Source organism: Xenopus laevis, chromosome 7L, assembly GCF_017654675.1.
Source record: "Xenopus laevis strain J_2021 chromosome 7L, Xenopus_laevis_v10.1, whole genome shotgun sequence".
NCBI classification, from domain to species: Eukaryota; Metazoa; Chordata; class Amphibia; order Anura; family Pipidae; genus Xenopus; species Xenopus laevis.
This window is the reverse complement of record NC_054383.1, coordinates 110,357,479-110,379,752: the sequence shown is the minus strand read 5'-3', so window position 1 is coordinate 110,379,752 and position 22,274 is coordinate 110,357,479. Positions and strand designations below refer to the sequence as shown.

Sequence of the window (22,274 nt, the reverse complement as noted above, 5' to 3'; positions counted from 1 at the left end):
TAAACCATAGCAACCAATCAGTTACTAGTTTTTTTCAGCCAGCTGCAGGTAGAATAATCAAAGCAAAAATGTGATTGTTTTCCATGGGTTACTGACCAGTGTTTATAAATAAACTCCAGGCACCCAGTCTTTCTTTAAGATTTACATTTTTGTATTATTTTCTTTGCTTGCATCCAATTTATTTAGTGGCCCCTTATGTCTGCTGTTCATTTATCTATTTGAAGGTTGTTTCTATGTTTTCACTGTAGTGCCTTTTCTGGGCATGTGAATGCATAGCTGGTAGCATCATGAAGATATGGTTACATCTTCTCTGAAAGCAAAATCACCGAAAAATTTGCAAATAATTTTGCAGACATTTCACTAAATACATTGGCGTCAATGGGAAATGGAAATTTTATTGCGGTTAAGCAGTTTTTTGCTCTGCAATAACATATACATCACCCTTACCTTCTTAGAGAAGCTCATTTCCACGATGTTCTACTGCTACAGCTATTCTTCATGGAAATAAGACTGCCATGTTGCCAATTTCTTCCAAACATAGTGCCTGTACTGCTAGTAAAGGTGGCCATATACATAACAATTACGATCTTTCCTGGAAAGATTGTTTGTTTCAATACACACGTGTAGAGCTGAATCATCAGATATGCAAGTAGAAACAGTAGAATTCTACGATTTAGCACTAACAATGGGCAATGTTCAGGTACCTTCAAAGGCGCCTGATCAAAATTTTCTGGCTAGTCCGAATTTTCCTTCTACTGATATTTTCCTTCAGCTTGTGCCCCACCATACACACACCGAATATAGATATTATCGGTGCATCTATGACCACCTTAAGATAAACAGGTGGAGGGCAGGGGAAAGCTTTCATCTCATTAATTGATGTGGAAGGCAACATAATGATGATATCTGTGTTTTTCCAGTGCAAAAATATGGAGAAAGTCTAGCCATGAAATTCCCCGCAAACATTTATCAGACAAAAAAGTGTGCTGATCGGATACCTAATCCTGAGTACACTTCTGGTTTTCTTGCAACTCATCACATCAGGCTCAGTATATTTCTGTATACCTTGGGTTTCTTCTATTAAAACCTATGATTGCTGGTTCATCTGCTTTCCATTGAGGCCTGGAAGATCAGCTAGCACTAGAGCAGTGCCTTCCAAACTGTAGGACTGATATCTCAGGTTGCGGCTTAGAGTAGGGTATTCTTACCCTGAAGGTTATTTAAGGGAAGAAATCCTATCTGCTCACTTATATACATCTAGAAATCCCAGCTTGAGATCTGGGGTGATCATAGATATTATTGGCTTAATGGATAAAATATCAAACGTTTTACTATATCTGTAAGCTTGTTATTAGCTAAGGGAGCCCTGAGGTTGAAATTCCAAGGTGGACTTGAACTGAAAAAAGTCTTAAAAACATTGCCCTAGTGCAGTGATCCCCAACCAGTAGCTCGTGAGCAACATGTTGCTCTTCAACCCATTGGATGTTGCTCTCAGTGGTCTCAAAGCAGGTGCTTATTTTTGAATTCCTGGCTTGGAGGCAAGTTTTGGTTGCACAAAACCAGGTGCACTGCTAAACAGAGCCTCAATGTAGGTTTACAATCCACATAGGGACTACCAAATGGCCAATCACAGCACTTATTTGGCACCCCAGGAATATTTTTCATGCTACTGTTGCTCCCAAACTCCTTTTACTTCTGAATGTTGCTCATGAGTTCAAAAGGTTGGGGATTCCTGCCCTAGAGGACTAAATCTGTGTTTTAGAGGTGGCAGCTCCTGAGAATGGGATGGCTTCTTCAGCCACAACAGATGTTGAGATTGGATTACATTGAGAAGTATTTACCCAAAAGTCCCAAGGTGTTTGTCTGCACAGTCTTAATAACATCAGTGTAGACAGTTTTATTCAATCAGTTGAGTCTTATCAATCAATCGGTGAGATTATCTGTTGTCAGGATGACATGGCCTTTTGAGCAGAAGTCGGAGCTTATAAGAAAACTAACTCTTGCAGAATAGACACAAATCAAAGGTGAATGGAAGCAAGGTATAAAACCTTCAGGCAACAGTCAAGGCTGGCAGCAAATAGAGTAGTCATGATCAGGCAGAGAGTCAGCACCTATTAGATCAGCAACATAATACAATTAAGAGCTTACCCAGGAACTTTCTAAGAAAGACCTACAATAGGAACCCTGCTCCAGATGTGACTGTTAGATTTCATTAGTGCACCACATTGGCGATATCACTTTGTGCTGCTGGTGCAATGGCATCATCCTATATGCTGGAGCGTTGCCAGTATCCCCAATCCATATTCTCTCTTATAATTTAGGGCTAGCTTTTTGTGTTACCCATATGCTCTATTTTTACAATGGACTAATGTTTTATATTTTAGAATATTATTGAGATACAGGAACTTGTAGAGTAACAGTTGGATTTGAAAAGCCTAATAATACATGTGTAATTCAGAAAGGACTCTACCAATATATCACAGTGTCTAATCCACCATGACATTCTCAAGGCTCATCCGCCTCAGTGCTGCAAGTACTTCCTACTCAAACCCTTCCAGCTTCACTTTCTTATCATGACAAAGTGACAGTGTAGCTGCAGAAAACCAGCTCTATTTATGCCTGCACCCCATGAGCTGGAGGATGGGGATACTAAAGAATTGATGACCCCAGGTAATGGGGCAGCCAAAGCTCTATTGAAAAATCCAAAAACTTATTTAAGGATCCCTGTGGCCAAAGCCCAGAGGTGCAAAAGTTATTTAAGCTTTTACATTCATTTATATCTAGGTAGAAAGAAAGAGATTTGCACTCCACTGCCCAGAAAAAAAAAATCAAATCAAATTCTGACTTTGCTCTGTTCAGCAACCAGAATAAGCTCAGTGACACCAATTTTTATTCTCTCTGTTCTAACATAAAAGTGAGTGTTTGTTTTTTTTTAAGTTTGTAATTGTAAGATGCCGCCTCCATTCATTTGTAAAGGAAACCAGAAAGAAAGCCTTCTCTTGTTCCATGCATTATGTTGTTTTTTTTCCAATGCATTCAGAAGACTGAACCACTTTCCCCGAACCAGCAAAATTCCATTTTCACATAGCTCCCAAGCTCATAGGAATGTAACTTTCTATACATCTTATGTCTGGGTTTTGACAAAGAGCTTATGAATCCTTCTGCCAATAACTGTCAGATTTTAGTGGGTTAATGCACACTCTGGGGTCTTGGTTACTGTTACAGGGTTGCCTGCTTTCTATAGCTGTGCTTTCCCCACAGATATTCTCTGCACACTCACATAGCCAGTTAAAGATTTATAGGACTCCTCGACCTATGGGAAATTACTCCAGATTTCTCTCAAATCAATGCTGAGTGTCCCCTCTCTGTCTCTCTCATCCCTCCACACCTCCCTCTCCATCTGTCTATCTTTATGTTTAATAGGAACTGAGATGTAATTTTTTTTTCGGCTCTGTTTGATGTAAAGAGGCTGCAATGTGTCTTCGGAAGGATTGGGCTGCCAGCGAGAGAAGGGGGAGATGTTAAGATAGAATGAAAGGGAAAGAGATAGAGGAATATCAATAGGGTGGAAGATGTTGAGTGAGAGTTACAAGGTGGAATGAATCTTTTGCAGAGAGAGAAGCGAAAAAGTGACACAAGTAAATGCAGAAAAATGAAATATAGAAAAGAGAGAGAGGAAGAAAAAGCAATTGTCTCATGCAGAAAATGTGAGATAAAATCTGGCATAGAACTAGTTATGCCTTTGCTCTTTATATAATTATTCTTCACTTTTTTTCTGCAGTTGAATTCAGGCCCTTAGTCAAGAAAATCCTAGTGAAAAAATATATTGTCCGTTACCAATAAAACTTTGGAAGGGAATAAGTAAATCGATGAACATGAAGGAGCTGCGCTTGGTACGAATCGCAAAGCAGAGTACAGCAGTATGGAATGGGTGAAATAACAGAGGAAAGGAGGTTATTGCAAGGGAAATATATTTTAAGAAACCTGTTACCATAATGAACACAACAAAAAGATTTTAAACAAGGTCTAAACTTTCTACTACCACATGGGGGATCTGCTTATTGTAGGGTATATACCGGGTGCCAGATGTGTAGGGGTACAAGATGGAATAGATACATCTATAAAGAGTGCTGACATCAAAGCAGGCACTGTGTTACATTCACCCATCACATTTCACAATTTAGGTTGTGGTTAATGGTATGTGCAGTGCTGCAGTTTGCCTACTAGTGGATTGCACCTCAAAAATTGAGTTTGAGGTGCTTGTGATTAAAGAGGGCTGCCAGTATTCTTAAAGGTGAAGGAAAGCTACGGAGGCATTTTATTGGCAATAGATTAGCTGCAATAGTGCAAGCTAGAATGCTATATTTATTCTATAGAATGTTTTACCATACCTGAGTAAAAAGCTCTAGAAACTCTCTGTTTGTTTAGAATAGGAGCTGCAGTATTAATGTGGTGTGACATCACTTCCTGCCTGAGTCTCTCCCTGCTCTGGGCTCAGATTACAGTAGAGAAGGGGGGGGGAGAGAAGCAAACTGAGCATGCTCTTGCCCAGGGCAATGAGGTTTAAGCTGAAGGCAGGAAGTCTGACACTGAAGCCTATGTGTACACAATAGAGGGAAAGAAATGCAGTGTTTCTTTTGACAGGGGACTCAGAGCAACATTACTTTGGGGGTTTACTGGTATATTTAGATGGACCTTTCTGATAAGGCTTACTTAGTTTTAACCTTTCCTTCTCCTTTAAGATGCAAAAGAAGTAACTCAGCTCCATGGTAGTAAACAGCACAGCAGGATTCCAGGGGCCAGTTGTCCATGGCTTGTTGAAATAATGACTCATTCAGGGACTCATCTAATGATGTGTTTAATTATTCCCCTTTCATTTTTAAATCAAAGTTGATATTTTCAGTCCCATTGGTGGAATGAATTTGCCCCAAATGGCCCTGATATAGTCTTTCAACACCAGGCACCTTATTGAGGCCATCTCTTCCATAGGAAATATCACAGTTGGGTTGAAGAGAGAACAGAGCACAGGCTCACTTTGTCTGCCTACATATATCTATCTGGTTTAAAGAGAAAGTGGAAAGGAGATATGAACATAATGACCAATACTTGACTCTCCAAATTTACTGTTTCTAAGGGGCAGATTTACTAAAGGACGAATTGTTGCCTGCGCCCATTAGTAAATCGCCGATTTGCTGACGGGCGTAGGCGCCAATTCGCTAGCGAAAGAGATAGGCACTAGCGCTCATTCACTCAATTTCTGGCGAATGGACATTACTCCGCAAATTCACTAAAATGCAGATTTTATTGAGCATTACCTATTTCGCCAGATTTGCCTTCGCCAGCTCAGACCAGACGAAGTGCACTGGAGTGCATAGATCTTCCTCAATCTTCTGTTACTTACATCATATTCTTTAGTGGAAAAAGCATCAAAGTTCAAAACGCTGGTCGTCTTTTCCTTTTTTTCGGAGTGATGCAAAAGTCCTTAAAAACGTTTTTTGTGTAACCGGTTCCCCCCATACATTTTGAACATTAACTAAACAGTGGGTTCATGTGTAGGGCATTATAACAACTCTATTGTCTTTATTAAGGTTTCATGGACATGTGTAATTAACAATGGAAATTTAATGTATTTGCTGCAACATATAACATAGAGACGTCCATTCAACTTTAAATTTCCTGCCGTATGCAAATTAACCTGAGCGCAAGACCTCTAGTGAATTTGCGCTTGGAAGAAATGAACGCTAGCACATCTTTGCCAGCGTCCAGGGGCCCACAATGAAACTTCGCTTTTTAGTTAATTAGTGTTGTCTGAGCAAATTTTCACCTGCTGAAGTGTAGCGATGGGTGCCAAGCAGACGCTGTTGACTTTTCGCCGGTTAGTGAATCTGCCCCTAAGTCTCTGAATACTGCTCGAGGGCTAATGGCTAGTCCACACGAGGAGATTCGGGAAGATTTTGTTGCCTGGCGAACTGCCTCAGCGTTTTTCCCCATAGGTTGCAATGAAAAGTTGCCTGCGCTAATGCACACGCGGCGATGCATTTCAATAGTCGCCCAAAGTTGCCTCAGTGACTACAGAGGAAGCAGACCCTGTGGGTGCAGGGGGGCCAGGAGGTATAGGTACAATTTCAGGAGAACCCTCTGAATATGTTGGGGGCCCTAAAATTAATTTGCTGTGGGGCCCAAATAACATCTAGTTACTCCAATGCTTGTAGTAGTACTGTATTGCTGTATCAGTTCCTCCACCTGCATTTCGTAGACAGGCAGAAAGAAGTGGATTCACAGCTCCATGTAGCTTCACTGACAGACACAGCAACTGCCTTAGTACAGTTACATGGAGCGGAGACCGAACTGAAAATTTGAAAGCAGGAGGAGGACCCAAGCCCGGATTGCTGATTTGATATCCCCCACATACAAAATTGTCTGCTGGAACATTGGGGATTAGGCATACAGGAGATAGATTTAAACAGCTGTCAAATCTCTTGCACACCCCCAGTGCTTCCAAAACAATAAGGATGCGGTTGAACATGCTGCCCCTAAAACCTTGCCACCCTAGGCCTTCCCACAAATCCAGGCCTGTGAGTGTCCTTGGCCTCCGGGTGATGAGATACCAATGGGATGCTATCCATTGAATTCATCAGAGGACATCGGATGTACTATATAGGTATTCGTGAAACAACTGCCATGAATATCAGAGATTCAAGGTATGTTTCTTACCGGTATTTGCTACCCTCTTTGTGATTAATCCTGGATCTTGCAGGACCATTACTATTATCATTAATCTATATGAAACAGATATAGCTTGAGATTAATCTCTTTTGTAATTATGGGCAAATCTGCCCCATTTCACTTTGCTGAAAAATGTACAACTTTTTCAGTGAACAAAACATTGGAGTCTATGGGCATATTTCCGCTGCGAAACCTGGGTGAAAAATGTCCATACGAATAAGTTGTTGGTTAAAAGAAGAATTTAAACTCGGATGATATACAGTACACAGTGGAGTCTGCCTTCTTCCTAAAAAGCACTTTATTGGCCTATATACATATTTAGTACATTTTTTGGCATGAGTTATTCTGCCATTGAAATCCTATTTCTTAATGGGGTTGTTCACCTTTAAAATAACTTTTATTATGAATGTAGACTGTAGAGAGTAATATTCTAAGACAATTTGCAATTGGTTTTCATTTTTTTATTTGTGGTTTATGAGTTATTTAGTTTTTAATTAATCAGCTCTCTAGTATGAAATGTAAGCAATCTAGTAGCTAGAGCCTAGTTTACCCTAGTAAACATGTATTGATTTGAATAAGAAGCTGAAATATGAATAGGAGAGGCCTGAATAGAAAGATGAGTAATACAAAGAAGCAATAACAATATATTTGTAGTCTTACAGAGCATTTGTTTTAGATGGGGTCAGTGACACCATTTGAAAGCTGGAAAGAGCCCGAAGAAGAAGGCAAATAACTAGAAAACTATAAAATAAACACAATTAATGAAGACCGATTGAAAAGTTGCTTAGAATTGGTCATTCTATAACATGCTAAAAGTTAACTTAAAGGTGAACCAACCCTTTAATTTATCTTTCAAAAAAGAAAGTAGAATAACCACTTATAATTCCAATTATAAATATGGGCAGTAAAGTGGTTCAATGGTTGGCGCTGCTGCTTTACAGCACTGAGTTCCTCACATTTATCTTTATAGGGGAGCTATCTGCAAGGAATTGGTATTGTTTCCATGTGTCGGTGTGAGTTTCCTCCAGGTTCACCAGTTTCTTCCCACACTTCAAAACACACAGGCGGGTTAATTGGTTCCTGATGAAACTGACCCTACTGTGTGTGTTGAGCGCATGTAATAGGGAACTTGAATTGGAAGCTAAGCAAGGCAGGGACTGATATGAATTCAAAAAAAAAATCTCATGAACGTGCTGCATAAAATGTATCGGCACTATATAAATAAAGGCTAATAATAGATACATAGTAGATGAATTGGAAAAAAAGATATACTGTACATTTATTTGAGAAACATATAAGATATATGATATATGATATTTGTTTCTCAAATAAATCCAACCTAGCTTCTAGCTGATCCATAGGGAGAACAGATTTGAAGGTATCGCCAATATAATATTTCAAAAGAGAGATGTGAGGACCTCCAATAGTAAGAAACGATAAGTTAAAATTTTTTTAAAGGTAGGGATGCCAAGGGATGTTTTTCACCCCTGGCTTTCATGCAAAGACTACTCCCCTCATTTCTAACTCCAAAGAGTTTTACCTGATACTGCCACCTATGTGATGGGCCATACCGAGCTGATCGTTTGGACTTCATCCCACTGATTATAACGGAGGCCAATGTAGGCCATCAGAAGAGGGCCATAACAATTGTCCTCTTCCCAATAGATAGCTGGAAATTTTCCAGTCAAAGGTAGAGGAAGTCAGGGAAGAAGTCGTGGAAGGCCCATACACAGAAGATAAGCTGCCAACTTGGGCTGAAGTGGCCAAATAGGTACCTTTAAATCTGTCTATGACCAGCTTAATTCCTATCATCCTTAGTCAACCATTTGACATTGTACAGCTGAGGGACCACAGACGTGCCATCCCTGCATTAGAGGAGTGAACATCATTACCCTAACACATACCAGCTCCATCATGTTGGAGATGCCAAGATTCATGCTTCTCATGTTAATGATCAGACCTGGGAATGGGATTAATAGCTCTTTAAATCTTGTTTCTCTGGCTAATTATAAAATATTCAAGTAGCTCTGCTCCAGTGGGGTTGGTGATGGAATTGAGTCTTTTGCATTTCACACAGACTTAGAAAGAGACTTCAGTTTAAGCATATGTGGAATCTTTGCATCTCTGCCTTACACTGAGTAATGTGGCAAATATTATGGATGTACATGTGCTTGCAAGGAATAGCAATAAACATATTCATTTCAAAACAGGACCTGTAAATTGACTTTAGAATTCTGAGAGCTGAATAAATCAAAAATGTGTATACATGAGCAAGACAAAATAAATATGTATGCTTTGTGTTAGCCACATGTTCCCGCTTGCTTGGAAGTAGAGTCCGCGATGCAGTAAAACCCAGAGAAATTCTCTCCTTTATAAGAGAATGTGGGTATCGCTTCAAACAGGCTACCTGCTGCAGGGCACATGTTGCTGAACTGAACTGATTTCCATCATGCTGAGATGAGCTGAGATTTAGAATAAAGGGAAATGAGTTTCATGGTATCTGTGAAGCCAAAGGGTCACCAGATGTTATCTGGAGTGACATTTTCATAGATTAAGCTCTTTATCCTCATGGACCCTTAGATTTATCAACATCTTCTGCTTTTGTGGAAGACAGCTTGAGGGGTATAAAGTACTTAGAGTCACTGGTACATTGTAGAAAATTTAATGGTAGATATGATAAAAAACCTGATACAGAGTAAAACATATTCAGCATACTTCATCTTTTATAGACTCAATTATGTGGAGCGCTCACCTCCCCAAATCACACTTTTGTAGTGTCAGGTGCTGTACTGTGAGACCCACTCCTGTCACTGGGCCAAATCAATATCCAGAAAAAAACCAGCAGCACACCAAATCTAGTTGTAGTTGTGTTCAAAGATGAAAATTTATTTAGCCCATATGCAAAAAGGCAACGTTTCGAGCCTACCAGGCCCTTTATCATATATAGACATCCCTTGACAAAGGTTAGTGGGGGTCCCTACTATATGGTGTAATTGACTGGGGTGGTAACAGGTACAGTATGATCCAACAATTAATCTAGAATTCCTTTCTATTAGAGATTAATTCCTTTGGGTTGCAAGCAAATTTTATTAACTATGACAAACAATATAATAGTTTGTACTACAGGTTCCCAGACTGGACCACCACAATCTGCAGGCACAACAAACCCCTGGCAGAGCATTCCACAACCTCACGGTCCTCACCGTGAAGAACCACCTATGCTGCTCCAAGTTAATTTCCTTAAAGGAGAATCAACCGTTAACTTAAAAAAACCCTACCCCCTTCCCCTACGTAGACCTCCCTCCCCCCGGCCTATCTGCCCCCCTGGGGAAATGCCCCTAACTTTTTACTTGCCCCTCGGTGCAGATTCAGGGGTCGCAGTTCAAGGCAGCTATCTTCCGGGTCTTCGGTAATCTTTGACTGAGACCGGTGAAGTGCTCAGTTGGAGCAATTTCGCGCTTTGCAACGACTGCACATGCACCGAAATGGACAGAAATTGCTGAAGCACTGGAAAAAGACACGAAGACCCAGAAGATGGCTGCTGTGAACTGCGATCTCTGAATCTGCACCAAGGGGTAAGTAAAAAGTTAGGGGCATTTCCCCTGGGGGCAGTTTGGCTGGGGGGAGAAGGGAAGGGTCTACGTAGGGTAGGGGTTTTTTTTCAGTAAGGGTTGAATTCGCTTTTAAGTCTAAAGGGATGACTTCTAATTTTTTGGTCTTTTCTATGGGAAAAAAGATCCCATAGAAAAGAACAAAAAACATTGACAGGGTTTCTCATAGTTTGTTCTTTGAGTTAAGTGCTTTGTTGCTGTCTTGAATACCTTGGGGTGGTGGCTGTTATGTATTCCCAGCAGCGAACCAAGGGACAATCGATCAACTGACAAACAACAACCAGTTATAATGAGGACTTAAGTTATGAGTTATATAAGGTAGCATACTTACACTTGTCAATATAGGGGCCTATTTATTAAGCCTCAACATTTCCTAGTTGATTTATTATACCCCAAAGCTGCTAAAAATCCAAATTCAAAAAATACTCCATCTCAAACCTGTCAAGGTCATGTAGAAGTCAATGGCAGATGTCCCTGAAGATTTCTTGACATCTTGATCTGCACTGGTTTTCGTCTAATTATTTGGTAAATTTGGATTTGGAGCGTCAATTCGATATAGACAAGTTTTCGCAGTGTCAATTAGAAAAATTAAGATAATTCAAATTGACGCACAATTTTGTGGCAATGGTTTTTTGCACCGACTTTTTCAAGAACAATTATTGATAATTAAAATGAGTTAAATTTGTGGATGGAAGTTAGTTCGACTTTGTTTTAATAAAAAATTAGAATTAGATAAATTTGAGTTTTAGTTAATACCGACCATAGTCAAAAAGTATTCTTCAATTATACCTTATTTAACTATGATGTTGGGTCCCCCATAAACAGCTCGAGCCCCCCCCTAAAAACTCCCAAGATTCTACACTCCTTTTTTGTCAAGTAAGAATTCTCTTTGTTTCCCACAGAGGGCTCGGTCCTCATCCGAATGCTGTGGATTCCCCCTGAAATCCAGAATCATAAGAACCATTATCATTTAAGGTAGTTTTAAATGCCTTAAACACCTGGCAGAACCAGAGGTTCCCTCCACTAGTTCCTTTCCAGAATAAATAGCTTGTGATATCAAATGTTCCTAAACATGGTGCTACTTGCTGCAAAACCCAACAGTCAGTGTTCTTTAATAACTTTTTATATGCCTGTAATAAAAGATACAGAATGCAGGAAATGTTATTCTGCAAAGATTGCCTTACTTACTGTGTGTGAGGCTTTATATTTATTATATTTTATTATGTATGAGGAAGCTGTGACACCAATCCTTGTGCTAAAGTGGAATGAACTGTCCTCAATAGACAATATGATTTTGTGTGACCTAAGTGTCCAAATTATCTGGTACAATAATAGCTTGACAATAAGTAATAGGGATGGGCGAATTTGACCCGTTTCGTTTTCGCCAAAAATTCGCCACCGGCGAAATGTCGTCGACGCCCATTAAAGCCTATGGGCGTCAAAAAAAAACAAATTCGCCCATCCCTAATAAGGAACAATTACATTTATGACCATTATACATTTGTTTTGCCCACAAAAAATCCATAGAAGACGTTTATTTTGCATTACATAGTTTTGATTGTCTCTTTTAATTGAGGTGCATTTAATATAATAATCATATAATAATATATTTCTAAATATAATATATAACCAAAAAGTAAAGAAAGATTCGACAAAGTGTAATGTTACAGACCTTAATGACATTCTGCCTGGGGTCCTGCATTCAGTTATAGGGCTGCAGTCTCCTAGTCTTAAATGAACCTTAGCAGCTTCAGCTATAAAATTCTTATTAATGCTTATAAAATATAAGATTATATTCTTAGCTCCATTACCAAGTGTCAGAAAGCAGTTGTGGGGCCACTAATCAAACAGGAATCAATATCACAAGCATTAAATTAATGATCAGTAAGTGTGACAAATATGTTTGGGAAGCTCCTTGAAGTTATAAGGAATTGCCTTCTGAATACTGATACAGGTAGAATATGTATTTATATATTGTGTTGTAGATAGCATTTTATGCTTATAAATCATTCAAAAAACCTAAATGAAATAGTTTCCTGTCAGGCAGTATCTGAAAAGACTAATGCTATTGCATAATCTGGGGGGGGGGGTGTTCAATTGTGAAGAAATTGTGGCTTTGTTTAGTACTTTTAATAGTCTGTTATAACCATAACTAGTATAACTATATATTAGTGATGGGCGAATTTGTCCTGTTTCGCTTTGCCATGAATTTTGCGAACTTCCAGCAAAATTTGCAAAACGGGCGAAAAAATCCCAAAACCGCGATTTCGATGCCTATGACAATTCGCTGGTGTAAAAATGGGTGCCGGCATCAAAATTAAAATCAATGGGCGTCTGCTAACCGTCGCAGCAAAACCTGGAAATTTGCTGCAAATTTGCCTGGCGAATACTTTCACCCATCACTACTATATATATATTTAGGCAAACAACCTATGGTATAATGTGCCTGTTGATTCCAAAAGCTTATGTAGCACATGATAGCAGTGTATATATATATATATATATATATATATATATATATATATATATATATATATATATATATAGCAGTCCACACAGCAATCGCCATCAAGCATGTATCAAAAACTCATTTATTGGTGCTTTCATGGACGGCTACATTTAATTTTGGTTAGCACTCGGCATAAGACTCTGCGAGTGGTGAGTGCCAATATATATATATTAGGGATGCACCAAAACCAGGATGCGGTTTCGCCCAGGATTCAGCCTTTTTAAGCAGGATTCTTCTGCTAGGCCGAACTGAATCCGAATCCTAATTTGCATATGTAAATTAGGGGCAGGGAAGGAAATCACGTGACTTTTTGTCACAAAACAAGGAAGTAAAACATTTTTCCCCTTCCCACCCCTAATTTGCATATGAAAATTATTCGGTTCGGTATTCGGCTGAATCTTTCACAAAGGATTCGGGGGTTCAGCCAAATCCAAAAAAGTGGATTTGGTGCATCCCTAATATATATATATATATATATATATATATATATATATATATATATATATAGATATAGATATAGATATAGATATATATATATCTATATATACATATATATCTATATATACATATAGATATATATATATATATATATATATATATATATATATAGCAATGATGGGTGGAACGTGCAACCGTAAGTAATAATGAAAACCTGGTTGCGAGTCCGTTTCAAAAGCAAATATCCAACAATTAACAGCAGTCCAGAGAGAAAAAGAAAAAAAAAATGTATATATATATATATATATATATATATATATATATATATATATATGGAATTGAATAAATAATTTACATTTTGGCTAGGATAGCTTCTACATAACCTTGCAAGCTTTTAAATGCCAAAGTTTTACCTTTGAGATTTTGTGTTTTTTCACGTAATAATTATAGAGAAATAGTGTTTTTGAAACCATGACTCAAATCCACAATTTTTAGAGCAAAAAAAATTGTACAGCAGGGAAAAACATCTATGAAGTTGAACATTGATAAATAACCAACTTACAGTGAAATCTTGGACAGTTTTTTGGTATGGACCCTCTGGCCCGACAGTTCTACAAAGAGAGGACATATCTACCATCTTCCTGGTGATGCCTCATACCCCATCCATGAGTAGTACCTTCTGGTAACAGTAGAAGTGGCATTATTTAAATGCCAGAGAGGTCCAATCGTTCTGTGACCTACACCTCTGGCAGGCAAAAAAAAATTGGGGGGGGGCTCACTGAAGGTGAAATCTCTAACAGGAAGGAAGAACTATTAGAACTATTAGTTCACAATAGATAAACAGTGCTAAATGATAAGAACACGTTCTTAATACAAACAAGACCATTGAACGTGGACAAAGCAGAAGGCAATCAGCATTAGGTATTCCTCCCCTTTACAAATAGACTACTCATGCACCATAGTCACAACATTTTCAAAATTAGCATAATTTTTTTACCCCCGTACAAATGCTCTCTTTATTTCACTTTCATTTTGATGACAGCATACCATTACAAAAACAGATCATACTTGCAATTAAACCAGTGAAAACATTGGGCAGTTCTCATTAATTGATCATATTCTGGAATAATCAGATCATTTATTTTCATACATTAAGTCTACATTATGTAAAAGAAAGAAAGTGCCGTTGACTTAGAATCAATACTAGTTGCCGGTGCAACAGCCTGGAACAGTAGAGACTGGAGATTGAAATCGTAGAGGTGGGTGGTCTTTTTAAGACTGAGTTCTGTCTCGTCTCAGAATATGCCATAGAAATCTGCTGCTCATTAATAATTTGGGAAGATTTTTATAAGTAATATAGGATAGAATCAGTCACAGGGATTTAATCACAGGGAGCTGAAATGATAGCCACTCCAGCTGAGTCCAGAGCTGTCACCAGTTAGTGATTTCTCAAAAAAATGTATTACTCTAATAAAAGGGCTCGGCTGTCCAACAAAGTCACAGAAGTTCTCTAAAAATGAATATTAAAATGAAAGGGGAGAAAAAATCTCTGCTGACTAAATATTCTTCTTTCCCTTTTATTGGAAGATGAGTGATTGCTGCGTGGCAGCTGCAGAGAGCTGGGTGAATGATAGATTTGAACAATTTTGCAGCTGTCACGGTAGGTGATGAGCATGTGATATAAGTGGAATGGTGACAAAAAAGGTTAAAATGGCATAAAAAAAAGAATAAATCCAAATGTCGAAAAAAAAAGCTAAACAGATTGGAGCAGAGAGGGCTAAAGCTGAGAGCAAAATATATTCAATTGTTTTTGGTCCCTATAAAAATGCCTTCTGGGGGTCGGATGCCATTAGCAGAAGAGGAGGGTCTTCCATATTGGATCTGGCTCCCTGGAGCCAATGTGCCTACAGGGCATTTGTCTAAATATTAGGCCAATCAGTCAATGCTGATGTACAGACCTGTTCACACTGTGCAGGTACCAAAGGGAAAAAGCCTTGAAACAATGCATCTAGCCTTAAAGATGTTCCTGATGCATTATTAACACTGCAGCCTGAAGACACATCATTCTGCAAGAGCGATAAGCAAAATAGATGTCAGAGACGTTAAAAAAAAAAGCCATAAAAAAACAGAGAGTCTTCTATAAATAAGATAGTGCTGTAAAAGCCATCGCCTTCTCCTGGGGACAACAACAACATTATGGACATCAGCTGGAAGTGTCTAATGATTCCTAACCAGATGAAGAGAGAAGCAGGGAAACATATCCTTTATTGCTTTCTAAAATCCCATTCGTTTCCTCGGCTGCTTTCATATACTTGCAAAGTACACTCCAGTGTTTAAGCTGTTGTATGTTTAATAATCAAGCAGGGTACCGTCTATATAGGCACTGACAGTACAGGCAAACGCCATTTTAATTGCCTTCAAATACATGTAAATAATGGTCATGCAAAACCGGTGCTGGATATTGAATTTAGGGCATCCAGGTTGTGCAGATAACCAGGATCTTATGTCTTATACACTAGATGTCTTTTTAATCAGAATGCTTATTGAAAGTTGCCATGGTGATGCAGCAGTACTAAAGTGTGGCCTCAGGGTTAATGCTTAAAGGGTAAGTATCACAGACACAAAAAAAAAAATAATAAGTTGGCTTTCTTAAATGCAATATGGAGTAACATATGTTTGGGTTTATCAGTTCAGTTGATGTATGCTGATTTGCAAGGCAGAGCCAAGTAGCTGTAGCTGTAACCAGAATAATATGTTTAATACCTAGGCCTTCAGTTCTAAGTATGGAAAGAACCTTGAAGCTACTGAAACGCCTGCTCTGTTTTAGGAGGAGGTTACACAGTGACCTTTTAATACAACTAGATAAAGCAATTGGGACATGAACCTGGTAAAAGGTATGGAAAATCTTAGCTATGAAAGACTTCCCAAGTTGGGATTGTTTACGCTGGAGAAGAGGTGCATAAGGGGGAATATGATAACCAAGTATAAATATATAAGGGGATCATATAATAATCTCTCTAATGCTTTATTTACCAGTAGATCTTTCCAACTGACCCGAGGTCACCCATTCAGATTAGAAGAAAAGAGGTTCCGCCTAAATATTGGGAAGGGGTTTTTTACAGTGAGAGCTGTGAAGATGTGGAATTCTCTTCCTGAATCAGTGGTACAGGCTGATACATTAGATAGCTTTAAGAAGGAGTTGGATGGCTTTTTAGCAAGTGAGGGAATACAGGGTTATGGGAGATAGCTCATAGTACAAGTTGATCCAGGGACTAGTCCGATTGGCATTTTGGAGTCAGGAAGGAATTTTTCCCCCTCTGAGGCAAATTGGAGAGGCTTCAAATGGGTTTTTTTTGCCTTCCTCTGGATCAACTGGCAGATAGGCAGGTTATATACAGACATAAAAGGTTGAACTTGATGGATGTGTGTCTTTATTCAACCTAACTCACTATGTTACTATGTAATTTAGAGTTTCCCCTGCGTATTATTAGTTTTTTATGCTTTGCCTATGAGTATTTGGGTGTGTGAGTGCTGTGTGTCTTTATATTGTAAGTGCTATATGTGCTCATTACTGTAAGTGTGGCCTGTGGCCCTTTGCTTTAAAATAGGAGTGCAACTTGTGTTTAGTACTGTGAGTTGTAGTGCGTACTTAGTACTGCTGTGCTTGCTGCATGTGTATATGTGGATACATTTATACAATAATAGAATACAAAAAAAAGACAAGAATTCAGATAGATTAAAAAGGCATGGATGTCCCTTCTGTGCAGAGCATACAATCTAAGTAAGCTCCATGCGCTAAGTGCTCAGAATGCTCTATGTGCTTAGTGCTCAGAATGCTCCATGTGATTAGTGCTCTCAATGCTCATTGCGCTTAGTGCTCAGAATGCTCCATGTGCTTAGTGCTCAGAATGCTCCATGTGCTTAGTGCTCAGAATGCTCCATGGTCTTAGTGCTCAGAATGCTCCATGTGATTAGTGCTCAGAAAGTTTCATGTGATTAATGCTCAGAATGCTCCATGTGACAAGTGCTCGGAATGCTCCATGTGATTAGTGCTCAAAATGCTCCATGTGATTAGTGCTCAGAAAGCTCTGTGCACTTAGTGCTCTGAATGCTCCATGCGCTTAGGGCTCAGAATGCTCCATGTAGGGTTGCCACCTGGCCAGTATTTGACCGGCCTGGCCGGTTAAAATGATGGTTGATCCCAATGTTATTAATAGGGAAAAAATATAAATATATACAAAGGCCGGTATTTTTTTCCAGAAAAGGTGGCAACCCTAGCTCCATGTGATTAGTGCTCAGAAAGCTCCATGTGCGTAGTGCTCTGAATGCTCCATGTGATTAGTGCTCAGAAAGCTCCGTGCACTTTATGCTCAAAATGCTCCATGTGCTGAGTGATCTGAATGCTCCATGCACTTAGTGCTCTGAATGCTCCATGTGCTTAGTGCTGTGGGTTGGTTATGTGCTATATAAAAGTGGTTGTCTGCATTATTAGATATAGGGACTGTTATACTGAAATGGGTTATAATTCTATCCACAGGAGGATAAGTGAATATAATTGACAACTGATTCATTTGATAAAATACTGATTAATAGATAATAAGTTTTTAATACAATGCATCTATAATTTATAGACACACATTAGTATTCATTATTGTTGTCCTTTGCAACAGTGCCACTGAAATAATGGACACATAATGGCAGCTATTACAAGACACTTACAGACAGTAAACTTTTGTAAACAAGGGCATTTGCATTCATTTTGGAGCCAAAACATCTGCTGTGTTAACAAACTTATGTAAGAGGACCCCTCAGTCTCCAAACATCACCCCTGACACTCAAACACACACAAACTAAAAAACTAAACTCTAAACTGCTGCTATGGAAACAGTTCAAATTAATTGAAGAACAATGTGTTCTCTTTTTTTTTTTTTTTTTTTTTTAAACAATGCATTTTTTATGTAACATTCTAAATAGATGCTGTTCTTGGTGAAGCCTCCACACCCTTAGCATTCTGTTTCCTAAACAATAGAGTCTTAGGCTGAAGTACAGCTATTGTACTGCTAGTTAAAGGGGTTGTTCACCTTTAAAGTAACTTTTGTATGATATAGAGAATGGTATTCTGAGACAATTTGCAATTGGTTTTCATTTTTTAATATTTGTGGTTTTTGGGTTATTTAGCTTTTTATTTAGCATCTCTCCAGTTTGCAATTTCTGAATGTGAATATTTGGGATTTGCAAAACAAGCGTTGGAATTAGAGATTTAGGTGACAATTTTCAGCAATTTGTTGGCTGGTAAACTTTCCGAATGAGAAGCGTATTATCCTGACTTAATCCAAAAAAGAAAATACAAACGTGATTAAACCAAATATTATAGGGTTTTTTATTAAAGGTGAAATGATAGAGTTTTATTTCTTTGAATGAACTCACAACTCCTATTGTATCTTATTTAAGAAAAAACTCGAATGGAAAAAACTTGAATTAGCGAGTTCGGGTTGTGAAACCCGAAAACTTGATTTAATTACGTTTTTGGTAAAAAAAACTTGAATTGCTCTAATTGATCGAGTTTTTGGGCAGAACTCTCCTAAAAAAACTCAAACATCATGAAGTCTATTAACATTTTCAAATGTTTCAAGGGACCTCTTCCATTACTCCTACATGACCTTGACAGGTTTTAGATAGTGTATTTTTTATTTGAGCTATTTCTAGGGTTGGGGTATAATAAATCTTGAAAAAATCAAATTTTTTTAACCCAAATATATTTTTTTGGCCAAAAAATAACCTCAAAAACTCGAATTTCGTAAAAAAAAACAACTCAACTCGAACCTTCATAAATAACCCCTACAGTATGGGGATTATTTATCAAAATCCGAATTTATCTCAATATTTGATGAATATTTTCTTAATTATTAATACACTTTCTAGAAAATTTTGTTTGCAGGAAAAAATCGGGAATTGTATGAAGTTTTCGGAATTTCCATCCAAAGACTTTTGCCTGAAAACTCAGAAAACTTCTGGATTATTACACGAAACCCAGCACAGATCAAAAAATCTTTGGGACTTCTCCCATTGACTTATATGCAACCTCGGCAGGTCTGAGATGCCGGATTTTTAAATTCTAACTTTTTCCATCCTCGGGGTATAATAAATTCCGAAAATTTTGTGATTTTTTTTTTTTCACTAAAAATTCAGATTTTATACTAAAAAACACAATTTTTCTGGGTTATTCGGCATTCGGAGTTTACTGAATATGGCCCTATGTGTCTCTTACATTACAGCAACCCAAAGTATAAAGTTTTTTTTTAAAATCATATACAGCTGTTTATCAGTGACAATCTCTGCTTTAATAGGTGAATTTAGTGCAGAGTATATTCCTCATGAGTTCACGGCCCATCTGAAATGGAATGGTTTATAGACAACAGATGTAGTATACACCCCATGAACGTTAAACGACAGGCGTCACCCTAAAAGCTTTAAAACCCACATTTCAAATTATCTTGTTTCTTTATGGTCTCCAGGGAAGCCTTCTGTATTGTATCTCCTATAGAAGATTAAGGCATTAAATTGTTATTGATCAGGACATTAGACATGATTGGTTTCTGTAAATGAAAAGTGATCTGACTCCATGCGGCTGCCACTTATCAATTGGTGCCATCTATCTTTTTCCATGGTCGTGCATCACCCTTTAATGGTAGAAATCTGAAATCTATAAGCAGTTGTCTTGGCAATGGGATTATTTTAAAGACTTCTTTTAGGTGCATAATTACTTTCTAGTCCATAGAGTACAGAAGGCACAGAAGCATGGCGGCTGTAATTAGTAAGTCCCTTCTCAGGGAAATGTTATATTAAAGGAGAACTAAAGCCTAACTAAAGAAGTAGCTAGAAATGTTGTACATTATGTTTTGTGCTTCTGTACCAGCCCAAGGCAACCACAGCCCTTTAGCAGTAAAGATCTGTGTCTCCAAAGATGCCCCAGTAGCTCCCCATCTTCTTTTCTGCTGATTCACTGCACATGCTCTGTGCTGCTGTCCCTTACTGAGCTTAGGGACCCACTCACAATATACAGTACACATAGAAAAGAAACATCACAATATAAGACTGATTAGTAATTAATACAGATAATTACTACATGGCAGCACAGAAACCAGTGCAATTAGCATAAGAATTTAATAATCAGACTTGTAGTATCAGTTTAAATAACAGACCAACCTCATTTTCTGCTTGATAATTTGTGACGACCCCTAAGCTTAGCTTCTCAAGCTGCTCAGAGCCCACTGAGCATGTGAGTGTTGTTATGTTTTGGTAGCCGAAGATGAGTAGAGAATAACAGTGCTTTATTAGCAGGCTCATGCAGCCATTACACAACAGTAAGCAACTCTAACACTACAAGCTGTATAGAAAGTATGCACAGTATAAGTCTTAAGCACAGTGACATCTACAGGCCATTTGTATAAACACCAGAAGTGTCACAGACACTTTTCAATATGGTGACCCCCTGTGACAAGTTTGAAGTCCTGGATCATTGCTGCTATTGACAAGCTGAAAATTTTAGGCTGGTGCAGTAAGGTCATTATATAAAATATGGCATTTTTGTAATATTCATTTTTAGGGTTTAGTTCTCCTTTAAGACAATACAACTTTTTCATCTGCTTTTACTTTTTGATTTAATCTGTACCATTTACCAGATTATATATTCAGATTTTTCCCTAGTATGGTTCGATTTTTTCAATTTTGTTAATTTAAACCAGTGTTTAAAAAATTACATTTCAACCTTTGAAAAATATTCAGTAGTTGTGGTTATAAATGTCCAGTTTTTTCTTATGAAGAATTTTGCACTGCATAAGGAAATGTTTTTTGTTTTTGTTTTTTTTTTTAATTTTGAGCTTTTCTGGTCTGCTTAAAACGTATTATTTATAGTATTTTCCTTTTAAAGATTCCTGACACATTTAACCTGATCTCTCCGAGAATGTACAGGTGGAATGAGAGACCCCTCTCATTTGTTTTGTCTTTCTTGTGGCACTTATAGATAATAGTAAGTGGACTAGTAATATAATATACTAGTACTGTTTGTTCTGGATATTACCCTGAGAATAAGGTGTGTCCTTTGCTTGAGATGCACCACTAACATTTACACTTATCCAGAGGCAACAAAATGCAGGAGTGCCATTCTGTCAGACAGGTGCAGTAACATTCATTTAGAATTACATGCAAATATATTAATTCTGTAATTTCCTGTACAATACCTCCCAATGGTCCCAACCCCAAATTCAATGGAACAATATTGAATCACAGACCCCAAAATGGGCAGGGATTGCAGAAAAGTAGGTGTTTAAAACAATTTGGGCCATGTCCCTTATAGGGATGCACCGAATCCACTTTTTTGGATTCGGCCGAATACCGAACCGAATCCGAACCCTAATTTGCATATGCAATTAGGGATGGGAAGGGGAAAACATTTTTTACTTTCTTGTTTTCTGACAAAAAGTCACGAAATTTCCCTCCCCGCCCCTAATTTGCATATGCAAATTAGGATTCAGATTCGGTTCGGCCGGACAGAAGGATTCAGCCGAATCCGAATCCTGGCCGAATCCCGAACCAAATCCTGGATTCGGTGCATCCCTAGTCCCTTATATGACAGGGGCATGCAGCCATGTTAAATTCTGCCACACACCCAATCCACAGAAAACCCCATTTCCCAGGAAAGGTCCTCCTCTTTTGGAGTCTTTGATTCAGTACTGTCCCATAGAAATTCTGTCCCTTGAAAGGTATGAATATTTTCTACCCAAGTCACCTAGAAGAAGATCTCAGTATCCACTATTGTCCCCTTACCCCTTCAGAGACAGCAACTATCATGATCCAACAGGTAAAGAACTATCCTCCAGATTTGTTTTTATAGCTCTATAGGTACAACGTGCAATAAATGAGTTTCAGGAGACCTTTTGGCTCATTTACTTTATTTGCCTAATACCCACCCTGTTTGGAAGGTGCAGGTT

General features: G+C 38.3%; 1 protein-coding gene across 1 annotated transcript in view; it reads left to right on the top strand.

The window, feature by feature from the left end:
• Positions 1–22,274, top strand: part of ca11.L (carbonic anhydrase XI L homeolog) — a 162,875-nt gene that overhangs the window by 79,881 nt on the left and 60,720 nt on the right. The gene's annotated exons all lie outside the window — the stretch shown is intronic.